This window comes from Lygodium microphyllum, chromosome 27, assembly GCF_053477565.2.
Source record: "Lygodium microphyllum isolate KBCC chromosome 27, Lygodium_microphyllum_v1.1.10, whole genome shotgun sequence".
In the NCBI taxonomy this organism is placed as follows: Eukaryota; Viridiplantae; Streptophyta; class Polypodiopsida; order Schizaeales; family Lygodiaceae; genus Lygodium; species Lygodium microphyllum.
This window is the reverse complement of record NC_141161.1, coordinates 68,951,736-68,959,115: the sequence shown is the minus strand read 5'-3', so window position 1 is coordinate 68,959,115 and position 7,380 is coordinate 68,951,736.

The window sequence follows — 7,380 nt, the reverse complement described above, 5'->3', positions numbered from 1 at the left end:
ATATGTAGTAGCCTAAGGGCTTTGAAGAAAAAGGTAGAGAATACCTAGTATGCAAGGGTTGAAAGAGCCTTTATAGCCTTAAGTAGGCACCTAGGGAATGGTACCACAAGTTTGATGGGTTTATGTGTTCACATGGATATAGCTATAGTGCTATGGATCTGTGTTTATACATGAAAAAGACTTGTGATGGTAGCCTTATGATTTTGGTACTCTATGTGGATGATATGTTTATTGCTAGTAGAGCTCATGATGAGCTGGATGCCTTGCAAACTCAGCTCAAGAAGAGCTTTGAGATGAAGGACATGGGATAAGCCTTGCATATTCTTGGGATGTGCATCACACATGATTGTTGTCCTTTACGAGTTTCATATACAAAGAATGGTAAGCCTGTTGGATATCCTTTATCTTCTCATGTGAAGGTTAGTCAGGCCAATTGTCTACAGTCTGATGAGCAGAAAGTCGAGATGGCCAATATCCCTTATGCATTTGTTGTGGGTAGTTTGATGTATGCCACTCGTTCTAACATAGCATTTGCAGCGGGAGTTGTGGAATGCTATATGGCTACACCTAGTAGATGGCATTGGGATGTCATCAAGGGTATCATGAGGTACCGAAAGAGCACAATAGCTATGTGTATATGTTATAGTGGACATGATATAGGAACTGTGAGGTACACTGACTCTGATTATGCAAGACATACAAATAGTAGGAAGTCCAACCTCTGGCTATGTCTTCACCTTTGGAGGTGCTAATGTCTAGGATGGAGAAATGCATGGCCGTCTCTACTATCTAGGTTCTGTATATTGCAACCACATTGAGGCTTTCAAGGAGGCTCTTTCACTAGGCTGTTTGGTTGGTAGACCTTGGTATTACTGATGTGGTTCCTACACTATATTCGGACTCTATGAGTGCTATTCAATTAGCCAAGAATCTGGTCTTCCATGCGAAGACAAAACACATTGAGGTGAATTACCATTTCATCAAAGAGGTCATTGAGAACAAGTCTGTTGACATTGTCAAGATCTCAACTGACTGAAATCCTATAGATCTACTCACGAAAAGTCTCTCAACAGAGCATTTTTCTGTCTTTAGGAAGTTGATGGTGAGAGTTGGATGTCGGATGATGTCTTTCCTCATCCTGTTGTACTTATGTACATTTGTAATTTGTCACTTTTTTTTCTTGTTCTCTCCTCACTATAGGCACATTTGCCGTTAAGTGGGAGGTTGTTGGGGGTAAAGGTGCTTGTGCCTAGCCACCCATGTATTACTACTTTTGAATAAAGGGAAGGCTGGTCACACATTGACTATTGGAATTCCCACATCTTGTGTCTTTCTCTCTCTTGCTCTTGCTCCTTCAACCATAGCTCTTGCTTCCGCTTGCATGCTTCCACTTCGGTCTCACAAGGGAGAAGAGATAGAGAGGGAGAGAAGGAGAGATAGGAAGAAGGAAGGAGAAGAGAATAAGATAGAGAAAAAGCCAAGGATAGGGGAGGAGAAGAGAAGAAGAGAGAGAAAAGAGAGAAGATAGGGGGAGGAGAAGAGATAGGTAGACAAAGAGAACAAAGATAGGGGGTGAGAGAGAGTAAGAAATAAAGAAAGGAGAGAGACAGACAAACAGACAAAGAGAGAGAGAGAGAGAGAGGAAGAGTAGAAGCAAAGAGAGATGGAGAGAAAGCAATAAGTAATGAGGTTTCCTTAACAAATATCAAGAGGCCAAACCATGTATATATGCCTTGGAGTCTATGGAGGTGTTATTGTGATATTGGAAGCTCAACAGGAGAGTATGAGGATGTCTAGTACTTATTGACTCCATCAAGAAAAGCAACATCCAATCCATGATGCTTACAAGGCAAATGAGCCTGAGGAGCTTTGTAAATTTGGTTCTACGTTTGATCAATACTTATTTTTATCAAGTTATAAGTGGGTTTGGTTCTATTTGATTCTATTAAGATAAGGTATGAGCCTTAGTCAAACTCCTAAAGGTTTACAAATACACTTACATAATAATGATTAGGGAGAGTCAAATCATTGATGATATAGGAGCTTTCTTTGGTTAGGAATACAAATGAAAAAAAAGGGTTACTTTTGTAGTCAGTATTAACTTGCTCAAGACCCAAAAATCTAAAACCACCACTCATAAGTATACTTGCAAGGGTAAGGCCTTAAAGAACCTAGATATTAAGTCTCATGGAGATGTTGCACTCTCAAGAAGATAAGTGTAGTTGGATTCCTTGGTATAATTAAATTTGAAGGTAGATACCTCTCATGGCCATAAGAAAGCTATGCATAGGTTGTGCATGATAAAGCATTGCATCAATTAGGAAAAAATCTTGCAAGGAAAGAAAAGGCTAGAGATGGTTATTTTAATGGGGACCAGTACTATATACCACTTTGTAATTGCACTTTAAGGAAGAATAAACTATTGTGGATTGCATTCTTTTTTGCAGATTATCCAAAGGTGATTGTTTTGGTTTTTTACTTGTCTTTTTAAAGACTTGTTGTTTTGGAGAAAAAAGATTGCTTTCCTAACTAAGATAACTTCATTGATTTGTATAGAATATGAAAAATGGTTGTTTGGATTAATGCTATGAAAAATTTGTTGGTCATGGGATGATTGCTTGGTTGTGTATTTGCACAAAACTTCTTATGCCCTATGGGCAGATTTATGGCTACGAACTAAACCTCCCCCAAGGTTTGTGGCGGGAACCCTCACCAAGGGACTAGTTCGACTATGTTGAGACTGCATTGGAGGTTAGGACCGATCCTATATATGAGAGGTCTCTCCATAGGCAGGAGGTTAGGCAAGGAGAGACAACAAGGATGCCAGGGGGCTCTAGCCATAAATCATCCTAACCCCTACAAGCCTAGGATGGACGTTTCTAGAAGGCCTTGATGCTAGATAAGAGCAAATTTGTGGATCATCTGCTTGAGATTTGGATAGAGTCTCAGATTAAGAGATAGAATTCTAGGTTGGCATTACACATTGAAGAAGGTTTGGAAAAAATACATATTGTTTTGCAAGTGCTTTCAAAGGATTGTTTGATATTGTCTTTGTGTCAGTGACCATAATTTACATTGAAGGAACTAGTGTTTAATGGTTAATCAAGGGTGCTATCTTTGCATGTCAAATATAAATTTATTAGAATAATTAGATATCTAAAACACCCCCCAAGGAAAACAAGACGACAAAATCTCCAAAAGGTCCATCCTATGGATGGGTGGTCTTGGTGAGTGAGAGTTTTTCTTCAAGTTGATGTAATTAGGAAAAGGGTCGAGTACTTGAATGCCTAGTGTGTCATCTTAGATCCTGATCAATGCCATTTTAGAGAATGAGAGTTGAGACTATACCCTATAGGTAGAGGGGTTGACACATATTGCTTCCCCTCGTTTCTCTCTCTTTGAACTAAGTGTGGCACTAATATGCTTCTATTTGAGTTAACTTGTGAATGCAGTGGCTCAAGGATCGAAGATAATAGGTGACCTTAGTGTTGAATTAGGAAACTCGGATTCAAGTCAATCCTTATGGGTTACAATCGGAACCTTCTGTCGTAGAGTGGACTTGGGAGAGTCTAAGTAATAAACCCTATATTATTCTAATGAGTACCAGTAGGGGCAGTGTCACTTAGAAAAAGTCTCTCGATCAATCACTAATTCATACTCTCATTTGGACATTTTACATGTGGTATTAGAGAGAAAATGAATAAGCTAGCAATAAGCTATGCATGTGTTGCCTTAACATTTTGACTTGTAAATTTAAGAGAAAAAGAGTTGAAGCTATCCTAAAAGAAACTACTAAATGATATGATTTTGATTATTCGGTACACTTTGTTAACATGTATCTTGAGGTCCAAGAAAAAAAGTTCCTCTTGAAGTAAGTCAAGCTGCTTGAGTTCACGTGAAAAGAATCCAATGTTGAGGGTGATGCTGAAGTTTGGATCGAAACCCTTGAGAACTATTTTGATATAGTAGAAATAATGCAACTAACAAGGCTATGGTTGTTAAGTTGAAGCTAGTAGATGAGGTACACTTATGGTGAAAACAATAGTGCCGATACAATGTTATCATTGGAATTCTTATAAGTTGGGAAGATATCAAGAAGTCCAGATGGCAAAGATACTTACTGCCTTGTTATCATACCATCAAGATGAATGTGTTCTTTTCCTTATGCTATTATTCCCGATTTGCAACACTACAAAAATATGCACCATCTATGGATATTACCCAAAAATTGGCTAAATTCTATCATGGATTGAATCAATCGTTGGACACTCATCTAGAGCCCCTAAGGCCAACTGACTTGCAAGATGCTCTCATACGAGCCAAAGCTTTGATCGGGCCTAATGGAGATGATCTTCTTGAAAATAATTATTTTTTAGTAGATCCCAAAGAAGGCTATGCTAACTCAAAGAACCAAGGAGAGAAGTGTCATGAGTACGATGAGATAGGGTGCATCCAAAAAAGATGCCCCAGTCATCGATGCTTCCTTTAAATGACCTCAGATATATCCAAGCTAACTATCTTGACTAACATCAACAAGCAAAGGACCAACAACAAAGCAAAGGTGCACAAGTTTTGCATTTGATATTCCTCAATAATCAAATATTGATGAAGCCCTAGAGCCCACTCAAACCCTTGAAGATGATTAGAAACCCTAAAAGGAATATTTCTAAGATATAATAAGAATTATAATTGCAATAAATTTTCCTTGCAATGGCTATTCTACCTTATCTTTGTAATCATTGTATTGCTTTGTATTTTGAGTGCTTATATTGAATTAGAGTAGTGTAGTGGAAGCATGGTGATTCCTAACCCACAAGTTCTACAATATAACTTGTGCTAGGAACCAATAACCCCTAAGTTCTCTCGAGATGAGGACATATTGATTCCTCTAAAGGGAGAGAGGATGTAATATCCTCCCCCTCACTTAGGTGAATGGGGCCTTGAGACGGGGAATTTTTATTAAGGTAAAGAAACCTTTAATTATTAAACACTTACATGCATACCTCAACTAAAGTATGATGAGGGAGGTAGAGGGGCCTCAACAATAACACACACACACACACACACACACACACACACACAGAGGAGGAGAGGAGTTACCTCCGAAGTCTTATACTACCAAAGGCTTATATAAGGCCTAATGTTTTAAACTTTTAGGGATGGTATTTCTTAAATGGGCCCATAATGCTACAAAGAGAGAGAGAGAGAGAGAGAGAGAGAGAAGAAGAAGAAGAACAACAACAACAACAACAACAAGAGGAGGTAGTAGAGAAGAGGAGAAGAAGAGGGCATATTGGGGAGAAGAAGGAAAAAAAGAGAGAGATGGAGATAGAGAGGAAGGGAAGGACGTAAAGATAGGGGAGGAGAAGAGAAGAAGAGAGAGGGCAATAGAAGATAGAAAGAAGAGGATAGGGGAGGAGAAGAGAAGAAGAGACACAAAAGAGAGAAGATATGGGGAGGAGAAAAGATGGGTAGTGAGAAAAAAGGAAGATAGGGAGTGAGAAAGTTTTAGAAATAGATAAAGGAGAGAGAGAGAGAGAGAGAGAGAGAGAGAGAGAGAGAAGTGACGAGGTCGTGAAGGCCAAACCATGTATGTATGCCTTGCAGCTATTGAGGCACCATTGTGATCAAAAGCTCAAAAGGACAACATGAGGATCTCTAGTACTTAGCAACTCCATCAAGCAAAGAAACATCCAATCCATGACACTTACAAGGCAAAGGGACCCCAGGTACTTCACAAATGTTGTTCTAGTTTTTATCATTACTTCTTTTTATCGAGTCATAAATGGGTTTGGTTCTATTTGATTCTATTAAGATAAGGTATGAACCTTAAGTCAAACTCCTAAAGATATGAATACACTTGCATAATAATGATTAGGGAGAGTCGATCATTGATGATATAGGAGCTTTCTTAGGTAAGGAATATGAAGGGAAAAAAAGAGTCACTTTTGCGGTTAGGATTAACTTGCTAAAGGCCCAAATTAATCTAAAACCACCACTCGTAAGTATACTTGCAAGGGTAAGGCCATAAAGAACCTAGGTATTAAGCCTCATGGAATGTTGCACTCTCAGGAAGAGAAGTGTAGTTGGATTTCTTGGTTTTATTAAATTAGACGTGAAGGTAGATGCCTTGCAAAGCCATCAAAAACCTATGCATATGTTGTGCATGATAAAGTGTTGCATTAGTTAGGGAAAAATCCTACAATATAAATTAAGGACTAGAGATTATTATTTTAATGGTGACTAGTATGTACCACTTTGTAATTGCACTTTAAGAAAGAATAAGTTGTTGTGGATTGCACCATCCTTTGAAAATTATCCACAGTTTGTTTTTTTGGTTGTTGACTTGTCTTTTTAAAGAAAAGGATTGTTGATCTGGGGAAAAGAGATTGCCTTCCTAACTAATATAAGTTTGTTGATTTGTATGGAATATTCAAAATGGTTGTTTGGATTGATGCTTAAAAAAGAATGTTTTCCTAACTATTAGTCATAGGATGATTGCTTGGTTGTGTATTTGCATAAAACTTCTTATGCCCTATGGACAGATTTATGGTTACCCATTAAACCTCCCCCAAGGTTAGAGGCATGAGCTCTTCACCAAGGGGCTAGTTTGATTGCACTAGAGTTTAGAATTGACCCCATATGTGAGAGGTCTCTCTACAAGGAGGATGTTAGGCTCAGGGACAACAAGGGTGCTAGGGAGACTATTGCCATAAATCCCTTAGGTCTGGCCTAATCCCTATGATCCTAGGATGGCTGACTTTGTGGAAGACCTTGATGCTAGATAAGGGCGGATTGGTGGATCATGTGCTTGAGATTTGGACATAAGTTTTGGATTAAGGGACAGAATGTCTAATTGGCATTGCACCTTAGAGAAGATGTGAAAAAATATATATTTTACAAGTGCTTTCAAAGGATTGTTTGATATTATCTTTGTGTTGATGACCATAATTTATGCAAAGAAACCATTGTTTAATGGTTAATTAAGAAAGCTATCTTTGCATGTCAAGCATAAATATATTAGGATAATTAGACAACTAAAATACATCCTCGAGGAAAGCGGGAGGGCAGAATCCCCTATGGGTCCATCCTACAGAATGGGTGGTCTCAGTGAGCCGAAAGTGTTCCTTCAAGGCGATATAATTAGGAAAGGCAGAGTATTTAATTGATTAGTGCATCATCTTATATCCTGATTAATGCCATCTTAGGAGACCTGAGTCAAGACTATACCCTATGAGTAGAGGGATCGACACATATCACTCCCCCCCCAGTTTCTCACTCTCTTTGAACCAAGTGTGGCACCAATCTGCTTCGGCTTGAATTGTCTTGAGAATGCAGTGGCTCAAGGACTGAAGCTAAGAGGTGAGCTTAGCATTGAAT